The sequence below is a fragment of the Podarcis pityusensis genome, assembly GCF_964106645.2.
Source record: "Podarcis pityusensis genome assembly, chromosome: 2".
NCBI classification, from domain to species: domain Eukaryota; kingdom Metazoa; phylum Chordata; class Lepidosauria; order Squamata; family Lacertidae; genus Podarcis; species Podarcis pityusensis.
The window spans coordinates 66867648-66879999 of record NC_138029.1 but is presented as its reverse complement, the minus strand read 5'-3'; the positions used below and the strand labels follow the sequence as shown (position 1 = coordinate 66879999).

General features: G+C 43.5%; 1 protein-coding gene across 1 annotated transcript in view; it reads right to left on the bottom strand.

Moving 5' to 3' along the window:
- Positions 1–12352, bottom strand: part of SGCD (sarcoglycan delta) — a 420649-nt gene that overhangs the window by 269762 nt on the left and 138535 nt on the right. Inside the window, exon 3 of the mRNA XM_080989006.1 lies at positions 9135–9313. The gene's annotated coding sequence lies outside the window, so the exon portion shown is untranslated. The remainder of the gene's footprint in view (positions 1–9134; positions 9314–12352) is intronic.

Here is a 12352-nt window from a genome sequence, read left to right as displayed (position 1 = left end):
CAGAGAACTGATTGCAAAAGAACTTATAAAATGTACATGGGCCATTCAATCTGTGAAGTGCAGCACACATACCAGGCGAATAAGCCCTTGGCCTTTGAACAGACAGTTGCTTCACTAATGTGGCATTAACATCTCACTAATATTTAGTGCTCTAATAACACTACAATGATGATGCAGGTAATTAGGCAGCTTGCAAGGAGCCTAAGATCCATAAAGATGTGGCAATTATTTTTGTTATCCTTAAGACAGCAGGTTCATTCAGGGATACAACCATTCACTTATGTAATTAAATTTTAGAGCCTATACAGCGTCTGTCGAGCATTTTAATTATGTTCGCCATCAGTTGCCAGCATCTTGGCTTGTTATGGGGCAAATGAAATGTTATCATAAAAGTTTTCTCATTCTGTTTTAAACGTAACTTTGGAAATCCAAATTGCTCAAAAGAGTAAGAAATTTTAGACTTTTTATTTTTATTAAAGGCATTAACCCCACAGAAAACCCCACACAGGTACATTCACAAATAATAAAAGTATTCCTAAAATGGAAGCACCTCAAGTTGATTTTTGCCACGCTTACTAACTCATGGCAGAAGGGAATAGGCTTAAGGAAGCAGGAAATTTTGTGCCACAGTAATATATTCAACTGTACCAACCAGTCAAATGTTTACTGTATGCCACAAATATTAGTCCATGTACTCCTATATTTAGTTCATCGTGAAAAATTTTTCATGATGCATACCTTACACATTCTGTAGTTGTAGGTTTCACCTGAGCTGTCAAAGTTATATCCTAAAGGTCACATATTGTTTAGGATGTTCCTCTGGAATAATTGTCCGTTGATTATTTTTTTCTAATACCAAGACTGTAAAAAGGTAAAGGTAAAGGACCCCTGACAGTTAAGTCCAGTCGTGAATGACTGTGGGGTTGCAGCACGCATCTCGCTTTAAAGGCCGAGGGAGCCGATGTTTGTCCACAGACAGTTTTTCCGGGTCATGAGCAGCACATGGAAACGCCATTTACCTTCCTGCTGGAGCAGTACCTATTCATCTGCTGGCAGTAGGTACTGCTCCAGCGGGAAGGTAAATGGCGTTTTCATGTGCTGCTCATGACCCGGAAAAACAGCTCACCACGTCACAGGGATTCGAATCGCTGACTTTCCGATCGGCAATCCCAAGGCTCAGTGGTTTACACCACAGCACCACCCACATCCCTAGAATTTCTTAATCTTTTGAGCAATTTGAATTTCCAAAGTTACATTTAAAACAGATTGTAAAACGTAAAGGTAAAGGGACCCCTGACCGTTAGGTCCAGTCGTGGACGACTCTGGGGTTGCGGTGCTCATCTTGCTTTACTGGCCGAGGGAGCTGGCGTACAGCTTCCGGGTCATGTGACCAGCATGACCAAGCCACTTCTGGCGAACCAGAGCAATGCACGGAAACGCCGTTTACCTATAGTACAATTATCATCAAGAGCAAAACATACCTAGGAGGAATTTTTAAGCACTGTCTGAAAGACTACATGACTGTCATCATATTATTTGCTTCCTGATGGATTTATTTTATGGCCCATGTTAGTTTTAGGCTTCAGTTTCTTTTTTTCAGGAACGTCAACCCAGTTCTGCTGATGCTCTCATGAGTTTTTGTACAGAGATATTTGTTATTGGAAATTGTGCTTCAGTATATGTCAAGGTGATGGATTCAGTGAAAGCTTTGTCAGGACAGGTTGGGTGAAACGGGCTGCAAATGTGATGCTACACCACAAGACTTGATATGTTAACAGTGAGCCTGCTGATCTTGCAACTTGGCAAGACAAATACAAAGTGCATCACTTTGGTATCGAGGTCCCAAAGCCTTGAGAAGGATTTAAGAAGATTTATAATAAGCCACACCTCCCTTTAGCAGTGAGGTAAATGCCTAGGAAAAACTCACTTGTTTGGCTAAACTTTAAATATTCTAAAACATGATCAGCAATACTCTGCTTTTATGCATATTTTCTAAACTGTTATGGGAGCCTGCAGAGAGTTAGAATCTGAGTGAGAATGAATCTCAAAGGTCACCTTTCAGTGCAGGAAATCCACTGCTACAGAACCCCTGTGGGTCATTCAGCCTCTGCTTAAAACCCCCTAATGAACGAGTGTCCATCACCTCTTGTGGCACTGCCAAACAGCTGGCACCAGCAGGAAGTTCTTCTGAAAGTTTAGTCAACAATGGTTTGGGTCCTACTTTCTGGAACAGCAAAAAATAAATAAATAAAAATTTCTCCATCGCTTATGTGTTACACTCCTTCAAATATGTAAATATGGCTGTCATATTTTGGGTTATTGGGTTGCTGGTGCTTTTATTTTTATTATGTTTTTGTGGTTTTATATTTTGATTTTATTCTGTGAACTGCCCCAAGACCTGCAGGCATAGGGCGGTATGAAAAATAAAAATAAAAATCTCCAAAAATATACCTGATTCCTTTGAACTTTTCCATTGAACTTGATTCCCAAGTTCCTCACCAACTTCATCACTGTACTGTCAACAAACCTTAAAGTGCAGCTAAAAGCAGTCTTCTTAACATTTCCATTTGCTTCATTTTATGAAGTGGCCACTAACTATGCCTGAAAAGTGTGTTTTCTTGCAAGGTGGTTCACGCTTTGGAATTTTCAGATTAACACTATATACTTTTCATTCTCGGAACCATCATCTCACTGTCAGGTAGTGTTTAGCCAAAATCAGAGAGGTGTGTAGCATAGTGTTTAGGCCCTGGCTATAGACGTTTTTGTTTAGGAAGGCTTCCCTGTATAACCCAGTCATTTATGGAAGATCAATTTCATATCTAAATAATAGCTTTTTGTCATTTTAGAGCCTGTGTGGATGGTTTTATTGTTTTTTAGAGTTAGATGATTTTATTTTATTGCTCTTAAGAGTTTGGGCTTCTGTGTTTTATTCTGCTTTTACCCAGTACATTGCTTTATGTCATGATGTAGTTTCTAAATTTGTTTAATAATAACAACAAATAATAGCTGAAATATTTGGGTAAACGTGGAATAGGAAGCTATTGAAGGAACAGTGAAGAAATATTGTAACACGGAACAAATAAAAACAGATAGCTGTTTGTAAATGGCAAAAGGAAAATTGTGGATAGATACAGACAACATATGTATTCAATATACGGTATATGGCATCAAAATCACAATGAATGCACAAATTGCACAAGTAAGCAAATCATTTAAAAAGATGCAGTGTGTGTCTGGGTGAAATACTCCTTTTCCTTTTACATTAGGATGTGGATGACAGTCATATTGATATTTCCAAATTAATACAGCAAGCCATGGGGATAGTTCTAAAAAGGTTTTCTAACTATGTGTCACATGACCACCAACTGCAACGAAAGCCACATTCATTCCAAGCAAATAGGTCTAGGCTAACGAAACATGCAAGGGACGCGGGTGGTGCTGTGGGTTAAACCACAGAGCCTAGGACTTGCCGATCAGAAGGTCGGTGGTTCGAATCCCCGCGACGGGGTGAGCTCCCGTTGCTCAGTCCCTGCTCCTGCCAACCTAGCAATTCGAAAGCATGTCAAAGTGCAAGTAGATAAATAAGTACCGCTCCGGCGGGAAGGTAAACGGCGTTTCCGTACGCTGCTCTGGTCGCCAGAAGTGGCTTAGTCATGCTGGCCACATGACCCAGAAGCTGTACGCCGGCTCCCTCAGCCAATAAAGCGAGATGAGCGCCGCAACCCCAGAGTCGGTCACGACTGAACCTAATGGTCAGGGGTCCCTTTACCTTTAACTTTTAACAAAACATTTGCATTGCCTAATGACACAATGTATCTGATACATTGTTGATAGGGAAAAGGAGGAGTCAGGGCTATGCTACATATAACAGTTTTAGTAACTGTGATACTATTTCAATTTCCAGAAGTATAACTGGCAAAAAGTGTTTACAGAGCGGCTTCAAGCTAAACCAACCATCCAAGAGCTGTATGCAAGAACCAATCTTACAAAGACATTGAAATTTGTAAAGCACATCACATAAACGCTACAGATCCCTTCAATGAAGCTTACAAAATTAATGTACTTCATGGTTAATAATAATAATAATAAATTTTATTTATATCCTGCCCTCCCCAGCCGAAGCTGGGCTCAGGGCGGCTAACAACAATCAAAATAATCCAGCATTCTAAAAACATTCATTATAAAATTAATTAAAATCAAATTGATGGCAACCATTAAGCAAAATTTGTGCAGATTGCCAGAGGAGGGGGTCAGGCTGCCCCCTGACCAAAGGCCCGGTGGAACAGCTCTGTCTTGCAGGCCCTGCGGAAAGATGTCAGGTCCCGCAGGGCCCTAGTCTCTTGTGACAGAGCGTTCCACCAGATTGGAGCCGCAGTCGAGAAAGCCTTGGCTCTAGTTGAGGCCAGCATAACCTCTCTGTGGCCTGGGATCTTCAGGATGTTTTTATTTGCAGACCGTAAATTTCTCTGTGGGACATACCAGGAGAGGCGGTCCTGTAGGTACAAGGGTCCTAGGCCGTATAGGGCTTTAAAGGTTAAAACCAGCACCTTAAACCTGATCCTGTACTTCACCGGGAGCCAGTGCAGCTGGTATAGTACCAGATGAATATGATCTTGCAGCGAAGACCCCATAAGGAGTCTCGCCGCGGCACCCGCTGGAGTTTCTGGGTCAGTCTCAAGGGCAGCCCCACGTAGAGCGAGTTACAATAATCCAATCTGGAGGTGACCGTCGCGTGGATCACAGTGGCTAGGTCAGGGCGAGAGAGATAAGGAGCCAACTGCTTAGCTTGGCAGAGATGAAAAAATGCTGCCTTTGTTATAGCTGTAATCTGCGCCTCCATAGAGAGGGAGGTATCGAAGATTACACCCAAACTCTTAACGGACGATGCTGGCACTAATTGCACCCCCGCAAGAGATGGGAGTTGCCCCCTCAATCCCATATCGCCCCGTCCCAGCCAGAGGACCTCTGTCTTCGAGGGATTTAATTTCAACCGGCTCCCACGTAACCATCCAGCCACAGCTTCCAGACATCTGGTCAGTGTGTCTGGGGCCGAGTCAGGATGGCCATCCACCAACAGATAGAGTTGGGTGTCATCGGCATACTGATGGCAACCCAGCCCAAAACTCCGGACAAGCTGGGCGAGGGGGCGCATAAAGATGTTAAAAAGCATCGGGGAGAGAATCGCACCCTGGGGCACTCCACACACCAAGGAGTGGCGCGATGACAATTCCCCCCCAAGCGCCACCCTCTGTCCCCGACCAGAGAGAAACGAGCGCAGCCATTGAAGGACTGTGCCCTGGATCCCCACGTCGGGAAGGCGGTGGTCCAGGAGTTCGTGATCAACCATGTCGAAGGTTGCTGACAGGTCTAGAAGAATTAGCAGCCCCGACCCGCCTCGATCCAGCTGCCTGCGGAGATCATCTGTTAGGGCGACCAGAACTGTCTCGGTCCCATGACCAGCGCGGAAGCCGGACTGGAATGGATCGAGAGCCGATGTTTCATCCAGAAACCTACCAAGCTGTTCAGCAACCGCTCTCTCAATCACCTTACCCAGGAATGGAAGATTCGAAACCGGGCAGTAATTGGATAGATCTAAGGGATCTAATGATGTTTTCTTTAAGAGCGGACGCACCACTGCCTCCTTCAGTTCCCCTGGGAATATCCCGGTGCCAAGGGACAAATTGATGATATCACCCAGGGGCCCCCGCACCTCGTCTGGACACGCTCTAATCAGCCAAGATGGGCACAGGTCAAGAGGACCGGTGGTGGGCTTTCCAGCTCGGAGGAGTCTGTCCACATCGGCTGGGGATATCCGGTCAAAGTGGTCCAATACTGGACCCGAGGACAGTCGAGGGGCCTCCAGTTCCTTTATTGTATCCAAATTGGCAGGGAGGTCATGGCGGAGCAACAGGACCTTCTCCGCAAAAAAGCTCGCAAATGCCTCACAGCTGTGTGTCAAATTGTTATTTAAATTTGGCTGTCCTTCAAGGGACGTTAAAGACCTAATTATACTAAATAATTGCGCCGGGCGAGAGCTAGCGGAGGCAATGGAGGCCGAGAAGTAGGACTTCTTAGCGGCCTTCACTGTCATCTCGTAGGTTTTCATAAAAACCCTATTAAGATGTTCTTGAGGCTCCGTCACGGGCACCCCGCCATACTCGCTCTAGCCGTCTGAGGTCCCGCTTCATTTTCCGAAGCTCCTCGGTAAACCAGGGAGCCCGGTTTCTGTGGGGTCGCAGAGGGCGCCTAGATGCGATCTCATCAATGGCTGCTAGGAGCTGGATGTTCCAGCCCTCAACAAGCTCAGTCAATGAGTCGCCAGGGGGAGCAAGGTCCCGCAAGGCCTGACGGAATCTATCAGGGTCCATCAGCCTCTGCGGGCGAGCCCAAATTGGCTCGCCACCCAAGCAGGGTGGGGGTGGAAAATCAATCCTGGCTTTCAGAGCGTAGTGATCAGACCATGGCACCTTCATCAAAGGAGACATGATCACATCTATACCTACGCCAAAGATCAAATCCAGCGTGTGGCCTGCTTGATGTGTGGGGCCCGAAACAAACTGGGAGAGCCCTAGTGTCACCATGGAAGACACCAGGTCCAGAGCCTGTGAGGAGGGAGTGGCATCAGCATGGATGTTGAGGTCCCCCAATACCAATAGGTTAGGGAACTCCAAGGCCCAGCCAGCCACCGCCTCCCGCAGGCCTGACAGGGTGGCTGCTGGTGCGCTAGGTGGCCGGTACAGCCAAGCTCACCTCGGAGCCCCACACTAGGCCAACACATTCAATGCCGGGGATCGATGGCGATGGTAGAGCCCTGAAAGAACAATCTTCCCGGATTAATAATGCCACCCCTCCCCCCCGGCCCACAGTCCGCGACTGGTGGAGGACAGAGAAACCCGGGGGCGCCATCTCTCGTACGGTAACAGTTTCCCCTTCGCGCACCCAGGTCTCCGTCACACAAGCCAGGTCAACCCCCTGCGAGGTGAAGAAATCTCGCAGGGTGGCGGTTTTGTTGCCTATAGACCTGGCATTGCACAACACCAGTGACGGAGGTGAGTAACCCTTGCTCACCCTACCTTCGTCCCTCGGGATGGGGCGCAGATTGGAAAGGGTACGAGCATATCCGTATCTCGATCCCCTTCGCCTATGACATCTGCCCCCACCGCCATACCTTTTAAACCATAGCTTTTAAAACGTTAAATCTGTGTGCAGTGGTACCTCGGGTTACGTACTTAATTCATTCTGGAGGTCTCTTCTTAACCTGAAACTGTTCTTAACCTGAAGCACCACTTTAGCTAATGGGGCCTCCTGCTGCCACTGCGTCGCCGGAGCACGATTTCTGTTCTCAGCCTGAAGCAAAGTTCTTAACCTGAAGCACTATTTCTGGGTTAGCGGAGTCTGTAACCTGAAGCGTATGTAACCTGAAGCGTATGTAACCTGAGGTACCTGAGGTACTAAAGAACAGCGCTTTTAAAAAAAAAATTAAAATTTGATGCATAAGAAAAAGAAGTATTTGAAATGAAAAAGTGTACACATAACCTTCAGTTTGATCTGTAAACAATACAACACACTATGTACAAGAAGCTTGTAATACCTTACTGCAGTATTCCAGATGTTAGACAGCCCTGGCCATGAGGCAGCCATAGGTCTTGAACAGTGCAACACTGGAAGTCAGTTCTCTCTCTACCAGCTGATGAACATTTGCATTCTTTCTTCTTCTTTTGTATTTTGAAAAAATGGAATTTATTTTTCATCTTGTACAGTGGTACCTCGGGTTACATACGCTTCAGGTTACAGACTCCGCTAACCCAGAAATAGTACCTCAGATTAAGAACTTTGCTTCAGGATGAGAACAGAAATCGTGCTCCGGTGGCGCGGCAGGAAGACCCATTAGCTAAAGTGCTGCTTCAGGTTAAGAACAGTTTTAGGTTAAGAACGGACCTCCGGAACGAATTAAGTACTTAACCCAAGGTACCACTGTAGTCAGATACACACTTTTGATTACAAAATACATGAAAGCTCGACTGAAAACAAATGGTGCATGCTGAGTGAGACTTAGACAGGCATTCCATTAAAAAACAAGGAAGTACTTCTAAGGCAATCAATCCTGATTCCAATTGGCAGCAGCTAGTATGACCAATGGCCAATGATGATGGAAGCTTTAGTCCAAAGTATCTGGGTAGTATGCAGTTGGGGGAGACTGCTACATACCCTTTCTCCCTCAAAACATATAGCAGTGTGGGAGCCAAATCCTTTGCCTGTTGAAATTGCAGCTCAATTGCGCCTGTTCAAACTCTATACATGCATATTTCCATCTATAACTCCCATCTGTTCAGAGAAGTCACTTAAACATAGAAGACTACATACATTTCTCCATAACGACCCCGTTTTTTAAAACACTTTTCAGATACAGGAAGCTCTTGATCACTTTTTGGGTTGCTTCAACTCTTGAAAACAAGCTGGAACAGTACATAATTTTTATGTCATGTATAAATCTCCATCTTTGAACCAGACATTTAAGATAAAGGTACTCATGAACCATGTAAACAATTTATCATTCAACAAAACTCAATTAGTTCAAGCAAGTAATTCATTCTCTAGAAATAATCTGGCCCAAACAAAAATTGTGGAATTATGCAGTGTGAGCTCCTCTGTATCTGTTAGAATAAGCTGCTTGCTTATGCTGTGCAATTTCCTGTTCCCCAAAAATGATTAAACACAATGTGCCTTTTTCTTATCTCTTCCTGCCCAGCCAAGTCAAAAGGTATAGCTCTGTGTCATACCTGATATGCCACACAAAACCAGTCAAGTCTCTCATACTTAAAATCACAGCAGTAATGGAACAGTACAGGATATTTCATTCAAGGTCAGGAAGGAAATAAGATCAAGATAATAACTTCTGACTGTGTGATTCCTTCACCTCTTTTTATAAATATTTTTTTGAAAAATGTTTTTCAGGCTACTGATGCCTGCTTGTGGTGATATCAACTAAGCTCCTGGCTACCAGTGAAATCAGCTGAAAACAAAAATCATATAAACAATGATATAGCACCAGTAAGTGCTTAAACGAACCAAGTCTTATGATTTGATATTAATGAGAAAAATATGGGAAAGTTAACAAAATAAGAGATGCTTACCTTGGCTCGCCTGATGGTTCAGAGTTTTTGATACAGTTTCCACGCCCCTCAGAGCAACATTAGAGTGAAATTCCTCAGGTTGCTGCCAATGAACAGTCTCAAGTTCCACACAGTCTTAATCTTCTGCGTATACAGACATGTAGATTTTCCCCTGAGGATGACTATAATGTCCTCAAATTCTTTAAGAGTCATAAAACAAAAGAGAGAGAAGAAAGACAGAAGGTGTGGTGTTAAATTCTAGGGTCGCTTGTTTGGCTGATTCAGAGCAGAATGTAGCACAATACTTGATGGGAATGAAGTGTCATGCAGGGAGAAAAAGCCTGAAAATCCATCACCTTTTGAGGGAAATCTTTGAATTCAAGAATTGTGGTGCATGTGTTATTCTGCCTTCTCTGTGATACTAAATTAGGAAATTGATGTAGGCTAAAATGATGTGCTTTATTATAATCGGGGCTGGTCACCGTAAGATGACAATGCTGGAAAACATTTACCGGTAAATAGAGCATTAAATGCAAATTGCTGTGTACTGCTCAAATGGCATGGTTCAAAATAAGAATCAAACTAGAATAACTAAACCAGAGTGAACCACTTCTCCAACAACTTTCATTCGAAAAAAACAATACAGTGTAGTTATTGTGACACTTTTTTGAGGCAATGATAAATAATCACAGTGCATAGGGAAGACTGAAATGGAATCTTTATAGAGAGAACCCTATAATACAGTGGGCGGAATTGTAAGGGGAATGCAAGCAGATTAGTATTTGCAGAACTCACCAATTTAACAGCCAAAATAAGGGACCAGGATGAAAAAAAGATAACGGGCTAATGGAACTCCTTTTGGGGACTATTTTAAAAAAATACGACACCAAAACTAATCTACAAGTAGAGGTGATCCTATGAACAACAGTTAAATACAATGAGGGATAAAAAGAGGGAAAGTAGGGTAGACTAATAAACTGATAGAATTACCAACAATGCCATGGAAAGTCAGGTTGGGAAGTTGTTATAAAAGTCATGTATGACAGTGAATTATGACGTGTAAACGGAAAAAAAGTAAAATGCTAAATATATAAATAAATGGGAATGCAAGCAGAGTGCAAATTACAGAAGAGTAAGAAATGCAATATGTCAGGAGTGACTAGCTTCTTTTGGCCTGAGGGAAGCATGGAGGGTTGCCCACTGCTCTAATGGCTGCATGCTAGTGATGAGCATAGCTGAAGTTGGAAATGCACATTCAGTCATATTCACCATACATACAGGCCCAGTCAGCAGAGGGTGGAAGGTTCTTCCCCACTGCAGAACGTAGCTATGAGGAGATTGTTTCAAAAATTGGACACCTATTCTTAACTGAAGTTTCCCTCTGAAACTGCACCATCGTTAGAAGGACTTAGCCTTAGTGAGGGGAAACAGGAAGAAGAGCTCCTTCCTGTTTCCTGTGCCTAAGTGTCATGCTAGAAGAAGTAGTGCTTTTCAGAGTTAAGAAGTGACACCCAATTTTCTAAAAGAGTGTAGTGGGTGTGTGGATTTGCCACCCCTACTGATTCCTGCTTGTGGGTTTTTCACAGGTATCATGTTGACCACTGTGAGAACAGGATGTTGGTCTAGATGAGCCTTTGGCCTGATCCAACAGGCTCCTCTTACATTCTTATATTCTTATGTGATTGCTATGGAGCCATTTTTCACATATATAACCCCCCCTCCAAGTGGGCTTCTTAAGGGCTTTCCAAATTTATTTCTTTGCAGTAAATGAACAGCCACAGCCCCTCATTTTGTTGTAGATCTCATATATGCAAAGTTCAGAATTATTGGACTACGAAATGACAAGCTCATAATGTTTAGGTATATACACACGGAACATCATTTGCCAGTCAACAGTTCCCTAGATTGTTTAACAATCCATTTTGCAGACTGTTTGCTTAGCTCAGTGTGAGCTATGATTAGTTCCAGGGCTGCACCAAAAAAGATGGAATGTTAAGGCAATAAAATATGCTTCAACCCCAGTTACAAATCAAATCAAATACAAATGTTTCTTTGCGGGGGTTATCTGATTATGTTTGTAACTGCTAATTCTGAATCAACCTGAGAAGAGTTCACCAACCAGAGATCCAAGACTCAGGTTTTTCTGGAAGCACCATAAGCAGCATAGACCCCTCCCTGTGATTAGTAGCAGACAGCATGGGGGGGGGGTGTCTTTGGCATGATCTTGATACAGTTCCATCTCTCCAGCAGTAGGCTGGACTAGATATACACCCAATACCTGAGCCTACACCTGTAATCAATAAAGTGGTGGCCATTCTTAATTCCAGACTGCTTGGCTCTCCACATGTTTTGGGACTACAGTTCCCATCATCCCTGACCACTGGTCTTGTTAGCTAGGGATGATGGGAGTTGTAGTCTCAAAACATCTGGAGAGCCAAGTCTGGCCATGCCTGGTTTATACACTCTCACTTCACCACAGTCTTAGAGCGGGGAGGGGAGGCACTGCAACTGGGACCACAAAGCAAACCTCTAGGTCCTGAGTACAGGAATAAAGCTTCCTTCAGACCTTGCCATTACCATGACAGGGATATAAGCACAGCAGCAGAGATCTATAAAGTGAATGCCAACCATATTTCCAGAGTATACACTCAGTACAGCAAAATTTTCATTCTTCACACAGAAAGTTAAAAAATCGTTCCCATCTCTCACCAGATAAAGCATGATCCACAAGCCACAGTATAATCACATCACAGCTGTGGTCAACAGGCAAGTGAACATAAAAAATTAAGAACTGTTTTGGTGGATCAGGCTAGATTGGTCTAATTCACCTTCTTTAAAAGATTAAGTTGTTGACTGGTATTCCATTTTCTCATTTTATAAAAATTATCACAAAAATAAATTCACACGACCAATTTAAAGCATCAAATCATCTACCCCTCCCCTTCCACCCTTTCTGTGGTTACTTATCATTTTTTACCTCTGCACTGTTTAATTTCTGTTTTGTAACGTGGATGGCAAAACTATTAAAATGGCTTAATAAAGCATGCAAACTGGATTAATGAAAAACTCAAGAAAGCAAATGAATTAACTTTGCAGCAGGCGTTACATTGAATGGTTATAAAGATGCTGTGTGGTTTAATCACTAGATGGCACTGGAGTTAACTGTGGAGATAGGAGTAACTCATTTGGGGAATTTACACTCATCCCTTAATAGTGTATTGTAGCATGATCAGAAACTA